This window comes from Haematobia irritans, chromosome 1 (assembly GCF_050003625.1).
Source record: "Haematobia irritans isolate KBUSLIRL chromosome 1, ASM5000362v1, whole genome shotgun sequence".
In the NCBI taxonomy this organism is placed as follows: Eukaryota; Metazoa; Arthropoda; class Insecta; order Diptera; family Muscidae; genus Haematobia; species Haematobia irritans.
This window is the reverse complement of record NC_134397.1, coordinates 268,657,250-268,673,508: the sequence shown is the minus strand read 5'-3', so window position 1 is coordinate 268,673,508 and position 16,259 is coordinate 268,657,250. Positions and strand designations below refer to the sequence as shown.

At 30.3% G+C, this 16,259-nt stretch overlaps 1 protein-coding gene across 1 annotated transcript in view; it reads left to right on the top strand.

Annotated features, from left to right (window-relative positions):
• The window catches only part of stg (string), a 704,947-nt gene that overhangs the window by 196,477 nt on the left and 492,211 nt on the right, over positions 1-16,259 (top strand). The window lies entirely within an intron of this gene.

Below are 16,259 nucleotides of genomic sequence, written 5' to 3'. Positions count from 1 at the left end.
TCTACAAAAATATTCTTTAACTATTAAGTTTTCTAAACAAAAGCTGTGAAAATTTTATTTCTGTAGAAAATTTTGTTAAAATTTTATTTCTATAGAAAATTTTGTCAAAATTTTATTTCTAAAGAAAATTTTGTCAAAATTTTATTTCTATTGAAAATTTTGTCAAAGTTTTATTTCTATAGAAAATTTTGTCAAAAGTTTATTTCTATAGAAAATTTTTGTCAAAATATGATTTCTATAGAAAATTTTGTCAAAATTTTATATCTATAGAAAATTTTCGCAAAATTTTATTTCTATAGAAAATTTTGTCAAAATTTTATTTCTATAGAAAATTTTGTCAAAATTTTGTTTCTATAGAAAATTTTGCCAAAATTTTATTTCTATAGAAAATTTTGTCAAAATTTTGTTTCTATAGAAAATTTTGTCAAAATTTTATTTCTATAGAAAATTTTGTCAAAATTTTATTTCTATAGAAAATTTTCTCAAAATGTTCTTTCTATAGAAAATTTTGTCAAAATTGTATTTCTATAGAATATTTTGTCAAAATTTTATTTCTATAGAAAATTTTGTCAAAATTTTACTTCTATAGAAAATTTTGTCAAAATTTTATTTCTATAGAAAATTTTCTCAAAATTTTATTTCAATAAAACATTTTGTCAAAATTGTATTTCTGTAGAAAATTTTGTCAAAATTTTATTTCTATAGAAAATTTTGCCAAAATTTTTATTCTATAGAAAATTTTGTTAAAATTATATTTCTATAGAAAATTTTGTCAAAATTTTATTTCTATAGAAAATTTTGTCAAAATTTTATTTCTATGGAAAATTTTGTCAAAATTTTATTTCTATAGAACATTTTCCCAATTTTATTTCTATAGAACATTTTCTCAAAATTTTATTTCTATAGAAAATTTTCTCAAAATTTTATTTCTATAGAAAATTTTCTCAAAATTTTATTTCTATAGAAAATTTTCTCAGAAATTTGTCAAAAATTTTTTTTCCATTGAAAATTTTCTCAAAATATTATTTCTATAGAAAATTTACGCAAAATTTAATTTCTATAAAAAATTTTCCCAAAATTTTATTTCTATAGAAAATTTTCTCACAATTTTATTTCCATAGAAAATTTTCTGAAAATTCTATTTCAATAGAAAATTTTCTCAAAATTTTATTTCTATAGAAAATTTTCTCAAAATGTTCTTTCTATAGAAAATTTTGTCAAAATTGTATTTCTATAGAATATTTTGTCAAAATTTTATTTCTATAGAAAATTTTGTCAAAATTTTACTTCTATAGAAAATTTTGTCAAAATTTTATTTCTATAGAAAATTTTCTCAAAATTTTATTTCAATAAAACATTTTGTCAAAATTGTATTTCTGTAGAAAATTTTGTCAAAATTTTATTTCTATAGAAAATTTTGCCAAAATTTTTATTCTATAGAAAATTTTGTTAAAATTATATTTCTATAGAAAATTTTGTCAAAATTTTATTTCTATAGAAAATTTTGTCAAAATTTTATTTCTATGGAAAATTTTGTCAAAATTTTATTTCTATAGAACATTTTCCCAATTTTATTTCTATAGAACATTTTCTCAAAATTTTATTTCTATAGAAAATTTTCTCAAAATTTTATTTCTATAGAAAATTTTCTCAAAATTTTATTTCTATAGAAAATTTTCTCAGAAATTTGTCAAAAATTTTTTTTCCATTGAAAATTTTCTCAAAATATTATTTCTATAGAAAATTTACGCAAAATTTAATTTCTATAAAAAATTTTCCCAAAATTTTATTTCTATAGAAAATTTTCTCACAATTTTATTTCCATAGAAAATTTTCTGAAAATTCTATTTCAATAGAAAATTTTCTCAAAATTTTATTTCTATAGAAAATTTTCTCAAAATGTTCTTTCTATAGAAAATTTTGTCAAAATTGTATTTCTATAGAATATTTTGTCAAAATTTTATTTCTATAGAAAATTTTGTCAAAATTTTACTTCTATAGAAAATTTTGTCAAAATTTTATTTCTATAGAAAATTTTCTCAAAATTTTATTTCAATAAAACATTTTGTCAAAATTGTATTTCTGTAGAAAATTTTGTCAAAATTTTATTTCTATAGAAAATTTTGCCAAAATTTTTATTCTATAGAAAATTTTGTTAAAATTATATTTCTATAGAAAATTTTGTCAAAATTTTATTTCTATAGAAAATTTTGTCAAAATTTTATTTCTATGGAAAATTTTGTCAAAATTTTATTTCTATAGAACATTTTCCCAATTTTATTTCTATAGAACATTCTCTCAAAATTTTATTTCTATAGAAAATTTTCTCAAAATTTTATTTCTATAGAAAATTTTCTCAAAATTTTATTTCTATAGAAAATTTTCTCAGAAATTTGTCAAAAATTGTTTTTCCATTGAAAATTTTCTCAAAATATTATTTCTATAGAAAATTTACGCAAAATTTAATTTCTATAAAAAATTTTCCCAAAATTTTATTTCTATAGAAAATTTTCTCACAATTTTATTTCCATAGAAAATTTTCTGAAAATTCTATTTCAATAGAAAATTTTCTCAAAATTTTATTTCTATAGAAAATTTTCTCAAAATTTTATTTCTATAGAAAATTTTCTCAAAATGTTCTTTCTATAGAAAATTTTGTCAAAATTGTATTTCTATAGAAAATTTTGTCAAAATTTTATTTCTATAGAAAATTTTCTCAATTTTATTTCTATAGCAAATTTTCTCACAATTTTATTTCTATAGAAAATTTTCTCAAAATTTTATTTCTATAGAAAATTTTCTCAAAATTTTATTTCTATAGAAAATTTTCTCAAAATTCTATTTCTATAGAAAAGTTTGTCAAAATTTTATTTCTATAGAAAATTTTCTGAAAATTCTATTTCAATAGAAAATTTTCTCAAAATTTTATTTCTATACAAAATTTTCTCAAAAGTTTATTTCTATAGAAAATTTTCTCAAAATTTTATTTCTATAGAAAATTTTCTCAAAATTTTATTTCTATAGAAAATTTTCTCACAATTTTATTTCTATAGAAAATTTTCTCAAAATTCTATTTCTATAGAAAATTTTCTCAAAATTTTATTTCTATAGAAAATTTTCTCAAAATTTTATTTCTATAGAAAATTTTCTCAATTTTATTTCTATAGAAAATTTTCTTACAATTGTATTTCTATAGAAAATTTTCTCAAAATTCTATTTCTATAAAAAATGTTCTCAAAATTTTATTTCTATAGAAAATGTTCTTAAAATTTTATTTCTATAGAAAATGTTGTCAAAATTTTATTTCTATAGAAAATTTTGTCAAAATTTTATTTCCATTGAAAATTTTGTCAAAATTTTATTCCCATTGAAAAGTTTGTCAAAATTTTATTTCTATAGAAAATTTTGTCAATTTTTTTTTCTATAGAAAATTTTATTTTTTTATTTTTATTTATGGATTGAATAGCTTAAGTGAGTCTGAAATAACTAATTGCCACTGTAGCTCACCTAGTTCTCTATGAAAGATTTTCAATTGAAATTAGGTGAATTTATTTTTCTAAAGAATAAGCTCTTATTTAGCCGGGTTGAGTCAGTCCCATTAGCTTTTGTTTTTATTCAAAAAACCACATCTAACATTACTTGCATCACTTTTTTATAAGAAATCTTTCATTCTGGTTTCTTGCAAAAAAAAAAAAATCGAATGGGCTGCATTCAGTTCTGCACTATTATTTAAACGAAATCTTCAATTCAGCTAGGCGGAATGGAGGTTCATATAGAAAAGCTTCTAATGTATGTGGAAGTCAGTTTTCCGTAAGGGATTTTTAATTAGCCCTGCTGAATTTTATCTTCTATCGTAAAATTTTCAATTTAGCAGAGACTTCTATGAGTTAGCTCAATTCAGCCCACCTGGATCAAGTTTTCCATGGTTCCATTTTTCAGTATATCTGAAGTCAGTTTCCTATAGCAGGAGGTAATTTTTAACTGACAAAATGTGATTTTTTGTTTTTCTTCTGGAGACCTTCAAAACAGTTTCTTTTATGAGAAGCCGTTATTTAACAATGTTAAATTCAGTTTATTATTTTCTGTGTGACCGGGGAGAAATACCCACTTCTGGGATTTTCAAAACTGAAGGCAAAAAATTCGAAAGATGAGAATGACTTCATTCAGCTTCATCATGGGAGATTATAAATCTATTCGTTATGGAATATTAGTTATTAATGACCTATTCCTCATAGGCGGAGTTTATGCATTTTCGTTTTTCTTAAAAAATACAACAATTGTAAAATTTCAAAATCTCTTATGATATCGAATATAGTGTGACCCAAGTTGCACATCATCTTATCTGCAATGTCATGGTGACAAGTGCTGTTGCATACTGTGAGCTTATCGTGAAGCATCCCTTTTTTGCCATAGGGACTCTTATTGCCTACAGTCTTTTTTGGGAAATTTAATATAGGATAGCACTAGGAATCGCATCTAGTCAAACTGAGCAAATTCATTTTAATGTTTCTCTTTGGAATTATGGAAATTCTTTACGCTGTTTGGCTCAAAATGTTCAACTAAAATAAGACTATTCTTCAATTGGATTGATCCTTTTTCTCTTAAAAAAAATTCGAAAATTTTGAAATGCACTTGCTTTGCCAAAAGGATCACCTCAAATTTTTGTAATTGAAATCCAACCAAAGAGTGCACCACAGGATAGGCGCCATCTCCCACAAAGTCAAATGAAGAAAATTGCAAGTGTATGGCAGTAATCCTTCCTGCTGCATCCTGCACCCAGAGTCCAAGAGTATTGTTCATCCTCACAACAGTTCACCCAAACAATAAAATCTCTCTATTGTCACAGAAGACAGCAGGACAATTCTATTGTCCTTTCTTCCTAAGGTAGTATATCCCTTTTTTCGCATTATCCTCTGCCAAAGTATTGTACCTTTTCTATACAGTCTTAGCATTAGAGGGCCATCCTTTTTGCAAAAAAATATCTGTAGTAAGCGCCGCTTGTAGAAGTAAGCGAGTGCATGTGTGTACGCATGCGCATTGCGTTATCTCAACTCGAATGCATTTTGCCATTCACGCTAACCTGCTGACAGGATATAGGCCCATTGTTCTTTAAATTCAGCGAAAACAAAACACAAATTCAAGATTTACATTTGGAATTGTGGCAAGTGCCATAAATGTGCCATTCTCTCTCTGGGATTTTAAATAAGGACAGGTTGACCATTAAGGTTTAAGGTGAGTGTTGTAAATTTTATTACAAAGTTTTTATTTGTTTACTGACTTTGACACCCCTTGGTGAGAAAAGATTCTCTGGATGCTAAAGCATTTCAGCTGTTTATTGTACTATGAGTTCTGTGTTTATATTTCTAATTTGATTTCCTGCTCGCTGTTAACCTTCCCGATTTTATTGCCCATCTCCTTTTCAACACTCGGCGAAAAAGTCTTTGTTCGATGACCTCCATGCCATAAATTCTGTAATTATTTTGACATTGACTTTAAATAGTTTTGGCCTATATCTCATTTTGGTTATTGCCGCTTCTTTGAGGCTTTTAATTGTCCGCATATCCTTGTTCCGATGTCCTTGAGCACGTAATGTTATTGGCATATCGCTTAGCTATTTTGACACTTTTGTTCTTTATGTAACGACCTAGCAGTTATCATAATGTTCTACATTGAGCAAGGTGTGATCTCTGGGAATGAGATTTTCAGGGTCTTTAATTTTTGATTTTGAGATAAGTAATATAATCCCCTTATACATTATCAGTTGGTAGTTAAGATTTTAAGTTTAAGCTGTACTTATACTTTTTGGCGGGAATTGAATGGTTGACTATAAAACACCATATCCTACAAAGAAAATAATATCACCTATATGTTTATTATCGATTAAATTAAAAAAAACCAGTAATTTTAATTGTTTCTAACAATTTTTTTTTATCGAAATAAAAAAGTGCTTCTCAAAAACTGGTTTCATAGGACGAAAGTACTGCGTTTTCCGGTTCTTTGTGAATGCTTCAAAAGAAGTTAAACACCAGCGGCGAAATTTTTACGAAATGAACTTTGGTTTTCTGGTTTTCTTTTCAGTTTTTACAATTCAACCCACCTAATTACACTAGTTTACACTCAAAACGTACACTTGATGAAAATCAAATTTTCTTATGTATTTTGAGCTGCTGAATTCGAAAAAAAACATGTTTAAAAATTTTTTATGGAACAGTTTTTGAGATAAGTTAAGTGGTTCAAAAAATATCAATGCCAAAAATCAAAATTTTCAAAAAAAAAAAATCGTATTTTACGATGGACCTTTCCCGCCAAGAAAGTATAAACCATTTAGAAAAAATCATGGTCGTATAAAGGATACTCCAACGTAAGTAATAAGACCAACTAGAAGAAAAACGACCGAAAAATGGCAAAGTTATAAGCAATTGAATGATGTGAAATCATTCAAATATGAGCCACTCAACCACCCGAAAAATCATTTCTCTGTGGCCGAGAGAAATTTTTGTGTGGGTGATTGGCTCATATTTGCATGATTTTCCATCGGATTTGTTCAATCAATCGGACATTTTTAACTCGAGATATATTGTGTTTAGTGAAAAAAGAGCGAAAATTTAAAAATAACGGTATATCTCAAAAATTGTTCCATAAAAAGCAGCTCAAAATACATAAGAAAAGTTGATTTTTATCAATCATCATCATGGTTTTTTTTTTTTGTAAACTAGTGTTATAGTCTTCTGCGAAGCCAACCAAACTGTTCTTTGGACTTCAACTTAACCTTAGGTTAGGTTAGGTTATGTGGCAGCCCGATGTATCAGGCTCACTTAGACTATTCGGTCCGTTTTGATACCACATTGGTGAACTTCTCTCTTATCACTGATTGCTGCCCGATTCCATGTTAAGCTCAATGACAAGGAACCTCCTTTTTATAGCCAAGTCCGAACGGCGTTCCACATGGGAGTGAAACCACCTAGAGAAGCTTTGAAACCCTCAGAAATGTCACCAGCATTACTGAGGTGAGGTAATCTACCACTGAAAAACTTTTTGGTGTTCGGTCGTAGCAGGAATTGAACCCACGACATTGTGTATGCAAGGCGGGCATGCTAACCATTGCACCACGGTGGCTCCTATAAAGGGACTACATTTTAAATTTCTTGTCGATAAGGGGTTTCGGCAGAGTTTAAGAAACAAACTGTGCCCGTGCTCTATATTCAACCATATCGATAGCTCGGTTAGCTTTGTCGTTACTGCTGCCGACTGTCTAAAGGAGGTAAATGCAATATGGCATTAAGTGAATCTGTAACTGTCTTACCAAATTTTAATGCTTAGTGGTTAGGTTATGTTTTATCGTTCTGGGACAATGTCCTTACACATATCTTGTCGTGGAGTCACTAAAATACGTCTCTTCTTTAGGAGATCTCCTATAAGTCGACATTGACGAAATTTAACGTGAGAATACTTCGCCACACCTAGAAGACATGTAGACATGAAACCTCCGCCATAGAATGGGCTGTAGACTAATTTTGTTATTCCGTTTGTTAAATATCGAAATATTGGTCTCAGACCATATAAAGTATATGTATTCTGGGTCGTGATGAAGTTCACAGTAGATCTAGCCATGTTCGCGAGTCTGTAAAAATATTCTTGTAATCAGCCACAGTTTTGGTCCGATCGGCTTCAAATTTGCCACAGGTATGTGTTTGGGTCAGAATTGATTTTGAAGTAAATCGGTTAGTTAACTTTCACCCCATATGCACTTATATGACTCAGAGACATAGAATAAATAAATAAATTTAGAAAATTTATTCCGATTTGGAAAATTATACACAATATTCCCATATTTTACAGACAATTTCATTGATGATTTACCCACATTGTACACATATTTCCACTGAATCGCTTAATATTAAGTTAATACATCGAATTCTGTAAATATCTCCAGATTTGGCCAGAATTTACCGACTATCTTGGAACTATCTAACCCTCCCTTTTTAAATCGCCACCTCTATATCGCAAAAAATCGTTACACTTAAAAAATATTTATTTAATAATACTACGCAGCCTCAATTTTACGGTGCGCAATTTACACACTATTAAGGACAAATTTCTTTCAAATAATGAAAATTTAATTAAAAGAAAGTTTATTATATTTGCTTCAAATTTTTTTTTCATTAAATTTAGGACACACGTTTTGAAAATTTTCGTCCCTTGGTTGAAGTTACATGTCTTTAAACTAAAGCAAATTTTCCTTAAAATAAAGAAACACATTTTTGATTTAAAGAAATCGTCCTAAGATTAACTGAAGTATTGAATCTTTAGATTTAAGATAAAAACGCTACAAATATAAGCTAAGACTTCTTTTGAGGATTATTTATTTGGAATTAAGGAAATATTTTTTTACTTCGAAGTATCCGTCATAATTTGGATTTTTAAACTGGCCGTTGTTTGTACGTGAATAGCTTTATTAATATACCGGAAAAATAGAATGAAAATTCGATAAATGAGATTTTTATCCTAATCCTAGATTTAAAGCCAGATAGGTCCCAAAAAATGTTCCTTATTTTAAAGAACCGCATCTTTGGCTCGGAATCAATACCAAAAACCTTAAAGGAAGATCAAAATCTTTGGATCCAAGTAAACTTTTTTTTGAGTGTACTTATAACTCTATTTCATATGTATCGTCCGATAACCAGGAAGAAAACTATTGATTAATTTTACAAAATTTTTAATTAAAATTTTAACTAAACAGTATTACAATCGCTAGCATCACGCCGATATCACAAAAATAAGTAAATATTTTTCGACAAATTCAAGAATTAATTTTTTTCACTTGTTAAAGAAAATTTTGTAGTTTGAAGAAAAAAATTGGAGTTCAAAAATGCAAGAAAATCTTTAGTGACATACGAAGTTCATGATGGACGCATTTTTGGTAAAATTTACAAATTTAAAGAAATAATGAACTGTTTTGTGAGAAGTACGAATTTAGTAAATCTTTTTGCTTAATTTGTGTATCATTTTTTCCCGTTTTTTAGTTCATTTAACTAACGTACGCAAAAAATTATTAGGGTAAAGGAAACTTTCTCGAAACATAATAATTCCATGAACTAAAATAAAGTTAAATTGGCTTTAGTTAAATAGAGAGTTCACCTTTTTTTGAGTGTAAATTAACTTTTGAGAAATTGCACACAAATGGCTTTAGATTTAAAATAAAATTAAATATTTCTCTTATTATAACCTCCACCATAGGATCGGGGTATATTAACTTTTTCATTCCGTTTGTAACACATCGAAATATTGCTCTAAGACCCCACAAAGTATATATATTCTGGGTCGTGGTGAAATTCTGATTAGATCTAAGCTTGTCCGTCCGTCCGTCTGTTGAAATCACGCTAACTTTTGAACGAAACAAGCTATTGATTTGAAACTTGCCACAAGTAGTTCTTATTCCTGTAGGTCGGATGGTATTGCAAATGGGCCATATCGGTCCACTTTTACGTATAGCTACCATATAAACCGACCCCCAGATTTGGCTTGCGAATCCTCTAAGAGAAGCAAATTTCATCCGATCCGGCTGAAATTTGGTACTGGTGTTAGTATATGGTTTCTAACAACCATGCAAAAATTGGTCCACATCGGTCCATAATTATATATAGCCCCCATATAAACCGATCCCCCGATTTGGCTTGCGGAGCTTCTAAGAGAAGCAAATGCCATCTGATCAGGCTGAAATTAGGTACATGGTGTTAGTATATGGTCTTTAATAGCCATGCAAAAATTGGTCCACATCGGTCCATAAATATATATAACCCCCATATAAACCGATCCCCAGATTTGACCTCCGGAGCCTCCTGGAAGACCAAAATTCATCTGATTCAGTTGGAATTTGGTACGTGGTGTTAATATATGACCTCGAACACCCATGCAAAAATTGGTCGAAATCGGTCCATAATTATATATAGCCCCCATATAAACCGATCCCCAGATTTGACCTCCGGAGCCCCTTGGAAGAGCAATATTCATCCGATTCGGTTGAAATTTGGTACGTGATGTTAGTGTATGGTATCCAACAACCATGCAGGAATTGGTTCATATCAGTCCATAATTATATAGAGCCCCATATAAACCCATCCCGAGATTTGGTTTTGGAGCCTCTTGGAGAAGCAAAATTGATCCGATCTGGTTGAAATTTGGTACGTGGTGATCGTATATGATATTTAACAACCATGCCAAAAGTGGTCCATATCAGTCCATAATCATATATAGCCCCCATATAAACCGATCCCGAGATTTGGTTTTGGAGCCTTTTGGAGGAGCAAACTTCAGTTGAAATTTGGGACATTGTGCTAGTACGAGGGCGGTTCGGAAACTTCTTAGCCTATCAATGAAAGAGAATAGTTAGTTTTTTCAAAAATATATTTATTTTTCAATATAATCTCCTGAAACTTCAATACACTTAGTCCAATGCTTGTCTAGCAATTCTATCCCTTGATTAAAATAGTTTTCCTCAAGGTCTTCAAAATAGTGGTTTACAACTGCAATTGCATCTTCATTTGAGGTAAAACGCTTGCCAGCAAGGAATTTTTTTTTAGATTTGGGAGCAAGTAAAAGTCACTGTTAGCTAAATCAGGAGAATAAGATGGGTGGTCAAACAACTCGTACTTTAATTCGTTGATTTTAGCCATTGTTAAAACACTCTTGTGCGCTGGTGCGTTGTCTTGATGAAAAATTATTTTTTTGTGTTGTAAGCCAAAAGGTTGCAATAGTACTCTGAATTTATTGTTTTACCCTTTTGCAGATAGTCAACCAATAAAATACCTTTGAAGTGCCAAAAAATCGTTGCCATAACCTTACCAGCCGATTATATATAGCCCTCAGATAAATCGATCCCCCCCAATCACACAAAAATTGGTGCATGAACTTGATCATAATTGTAGCCCCCATATAAGCGACCCCCATATTTCAATTCTGACTCTCCACGTACCGTGCAAAAGTCCATATCGATTCGTAATTATGTGTAGACTTACCTACACATAACTTTTTTATCTAATATATATCACGTAGACTAACTCACAATTTAGAAAACGAAAAGAAGTTTTAAGATACCTTGCCATCGGTAAGTGTTACCACAACGCAAGTAATTCGATTGTGGATGACAGTCTTTCTCAGAAATTTCTACGCTATACAATTCGTCCTGGCCGAACTTACGGCCGTATACTTTTTTTTTATTAACATTGTGCTCTGTACCAATCCATTAGCCGATTTAAAGTTTAAGTCTACAGATTGTGTTGAAGTTTAAACAAGGTTGTTCAAATCATTTTATATTTAAATACAGAGAAACCTTCGAAACGTGAACACTTCGAAAGGCGTGGACCTCCGAAACATTTGATTGAGACGTGCTCATTAAAATTAACCTCTCATAAGTGAACAACTCCAAATGTAGATATAATTCCTGCGAGCGTGGGGGTCGACTTCTGAGAGATTGTCATTGTGTATGTATAGGGAAATATGGACCTTTATATATAGCTTCGAACACATTTGAAGAAGTGGAAATGTTGATCTCTTTTCTCTGACCAAATGACGTATTTTCTAAGGCTTTTCCAAAAGAGCTTCTTCAAAAATGGGATATGAGATACGTGTTTTTCTGGGATACAAAATAACTATAAAGTACATTATTCAGCATGGGTAGGTAATCTCCAAAATGCTTATTGGTAATTACAAATATTCAATTTCACGCAATTAGATTTTTAACATTACCTTTTTTTCTCAAAAACTAAAAATATAGTTTTGTCTGAATTCTTCCGAATTTTGTTTTTACGTGTGCCTTCAATATTAATATATTTATTATTTCCCAAGAAACTATAGCATATCCAGAAAATATTTTTTAATATGAAGAAATAGCTTGAAATTGGGGACATCATCATCTCGTTCATTGTCCTTTTTGTCACAGGAGGACTTGATTATGGCATTGTTTGACAAAAATTGACATTTCACACGGTTCAGATTTCAAAAATTTCTGGAAATTGAAAATTACAATTCCATGGCGTGGTAATTGTAAAGAATCAATAAGTAAGTGGTTGACTATTTGGGCTTTTACTTATAGCTCATTGTTCGAAAAACAAAAAATGATAGAAAAACAGACAGACAAAACAAAAGGACGAGGAGAGAGATAGTGGACCTCACTATCATGTCTAGAATGAAAAACTAATAGCCAACAAGCGAATTGTTATTTATTGCGGCTTACTTTCTTCCACAAGTCTCTTATAAATGATGTTGTATTTTTTTTTTTGCTGGCCTAAAAAAACACATGATGGGCCAAAAAGCATTCACTTGTTGATGCAACATCGAGTCAGTAATGATCCTCTAATCCCTGACTGGACAAAGACGTCGCTCACACTTAACTGATTCTTGGAATACTTTGCCTTGATTTGTAATGGAACACCCGAAGAAGAGGGAAGATTTTGGCCACTATTGTTTGGTTGACAATTATTTGTGAAGTTTACCGCCTTACTACAAAAAGGACCAAAACGAGAATGAAGACGATGACGTTGCCGATATTGATAGCCACTCTGCCAATATTCAAAGACGACCACACACACCCTACCCACACTTGGCCAGGACCACGACTCATTTGAGGCCCGATAAGGCTAAACCAAGAAAAAAATAAAGCAAAATCATTTGCCCACGAGCATAGAGTAACTCAGTCTTAAATTGAACAAAAACGATCCTGCCTTCTATTTACCCACATATCCTTGGAGATTTACATTAAATAATTAACAATGACTTGCTTAGATTTTTCCCAATAATAAATTATTACCAAATGAAAATAATGAACGCAAAGGCCATTCACAAATATTTACTACAAAAATATTATTCATTCCCTAGGAGAGAGAGAAGCCATGTTTTGCTACTCATATTTTGTTTAGAAGTTAACAAAAACATATCCTTTTACAAATCCCCTTTACTCCTCGATTATGATTAATGATTGGGAATATTTTGTCTCCGTGTTTGTTCAAAACTCCTCCGCACTCAATGACGACAATTAATGTGGCAGGAATATTGTTGAAGATTTTATTTTAAATAAACATTTTGTGAAAGTTGAGAGAACATGTGTTGCTTGAGCCTAGCATCCTTGATCCTTTACAATGTCTTGTCCAGTTTTTTTTTTATGCAAAATCCTTTTTAATTTTCGATTTTTGTTGTGTCTATGTCCTATGGCCTTTGTTTATGTCTCCAATCAATTAGTGCAAGTATTCGGTAGTCTAAACAAAATTAATTGCTTCCAAAATATTCCGTTATTGAAAAGGGTCTTGCACAGAGAAGTGATTAATATCAGAAATTCTATTAAATAACTTGGCTGTCGACATATTTAGTATAAGAAAAAACATTTTTGCTCGTATGTACACAGAAAAAAATTTCACGAAAAATTTTCCAATTAAAATTTTAATTGAGTTTTAAAAAATATTCAATTAAAAATGTAATTGAATCAACAAATTTTTTAATTGAAACAAAAATCAATCACGAAAATTAATAGTATCAATTAATTGTTTAATTGAATCAATTAATTTTTTAATTGATCTTCAATTAATTTTTTAATTGATACTATCATTTCTGTGATTGAAGACATTTCAATTAAAAATTAATTGGATCAATTAATTTCGTGATTGAATCAAAAAAAAATTTTTTTGTGTGTAGTCACAAAAATCTTATAATATCAGGTACGAAAATCATATAATACTACACAGACAAAAATGTCACTAAAATTTTTCCAATTAAAATTTTAATTGAGTTTTAAAAAATATTCAATTAAAAATTTAATTGATTCAACAAATTTTTTAATTGAATCAAAAATCAATCACAGAAATACTACTATCAATTATTTTTTTAATTGGATCAATTCATTTTTTAATTGACTTTCAATTATTATACCCTCCACCATAGGATGGGGGGTATATTAACTTTGTCATTCCGTTTGTAACACATCGAAATATTGCTCTAAGACCCCATAAAGTATATATATTCTGGGTTGTGGTGAAATTCTGAGTCGATCTGAGCATGTCGGTCCGTCCGTCTGTTGAAATCACGCTAACTTCCGAACGAAACATGCTATCGCCTTGAAACTTGGCACAAGTAGTTGTTATTGATGTAGGTCGGATGGTATTGCAAATGGGCCATATCGGTCCACTTTTACGTATAGCCCCCATATAAACGGACCCCCAAATTTGGCTTGCGAGGCCTCTAAGAGAAGCAAATTTCATCCGATCCGGCTGAAATTTGGTACATGGTGTTGGTATATGGTCTCTAACAACCATGCAAAAATTGCTCCACATCGGTCCATAATTATATATAGCCCCCATATAAACCGATCCCCCGATTTGGCTTGCGAGGCCTCTAAGAGAAGCAAATTTCATCCGATCCGGCTGAAATTTGGCACATGGTGTCAGTATATGGTCTCTAACAACCATGCAAAAATTGGTCCACATCGGTCCATAATTATATATAGCCCCCATATAAACCGATCACCAGATTTGACCTCCGGAGCCTCTTGGAAGACCAAAATTCATCTGATTCAGTTGAAATTTGGTACGTGGTGTTAATATATGGCCTCAAACTCCCATGCAAAAATTGGTCGGTATCGGTCCATAATTATATATAGGCCCCATATAAACCGAACCCCAGATTTGACCTCCAGGGCCCCTTGGAAGAGCAAAATTCTTCCCATTCGGCTGAAATTTGGTACGTGATGTTAATATATGGTATCCAACAACCATGCAGGAATTGGTTCCTATCAGCCCATAATTATATATAGCTCCCATATAAACCGATCCCCAGATTTGACCTTCGGTGCCTTTTGGAGGAGCAAAATTCATCCGATCTCCTTGAAATTTGGTACGTGGTGATCGTATATGATATTTAACAACCATGCCAAAAGTGGTCCATATCAGTCCATAATCACATATAGCCCCATATAAACCGATTCCGATATTTGGTTTTGGAGCCTCTTGGAGGAGCAAATTTCATCCGAGTCAGTTGAAATTTGGTACATTGTGCTAGTATATAGTCGTTAACAACCATGCGTAACTAGGTCCATATCGGTCTATAGTTATATATATAAATATATATCCATCAGATAAATCGATTTCCAATCACACAAAAATTGGTCCATATCAATAATTGTATATAGCCCCCATATAAGCGACCCCCATATTTCAATTCTGGCTCCCTACGTACAAAAGTCCATATCGATTCGTAATTATTTGTAGACTTACATACCTTTTTGTCTAATATATACCACGTATAGACTACCACACAATTTAGAAAACGATTTAAGATACCACAACCCAAGTAATTCGATTGTGGATGACAGTCTTTCATAGAAGTTTCTACGCAATCCATGGTGGAGGGTACATAAGATTCGGCCTGGCCGAACTTACGGCCGTTTATACTTGTTTTTTTTTTTTATTTGATACTATCATTTCTGTGATTGAAGACATTTCAATTAAAAGATTAATTGGATCAATTAATTTCGTGATTGAATCAGAAAAATATTTTTTGGTGTGTAGCCAAAAAACAATGAAAAAAAAACAGCCAATGCAACTTTTCTCTTTTTATCATACATTTACTGTATGATTAAAATAAACAATAAAATAAATAAATAGGTCCGGATATAGTGCAAAATTGGCTCAAAAGCAATGAAGTTTACAGGGGCTTGGATTATTTTTAAGCATCCGCTGCACTGATTTCGCATTATATCATCAGATGTGATGTTGAAACTTTTACTAAAGACTGCATACACATTGGAATTACGTGGCTTCTGCTAAGAATTGTCGATGGCAAGGTATTTTAAAACTTCTTAACATCGACTTCTAAATTGTATGTTAGTCTATACGGGATATATATTAAACAAAAAATGGCAGATTAAATACGCATGTATATAATTCAGTTCTTGATCGGTATATATAGGACAGGGATGAAAAAATGAAATTGTACCCACGAGTATAAAAAGTGTAAATTTTTGGTTAAAATTGTACCAAATAAAATATAAAAATTATTTATCACCTTGTAAACTAATGAAAGTGCTATTTGCAAAGGTTTCGTGTGAGTTAAAATCTGTTTCCTTCCAATGTGTTTGTTATCAAAGCCTTGACATGACTAAAGTTTAATGGAAATGTTTGATGAAATTCAATTTCAATTTTTTTTTTAAATTTTGAGGATATAGAAAAAATTGTCTATGTGGAGTCCATATTGAAATATTTTAAATATGCAGTTTA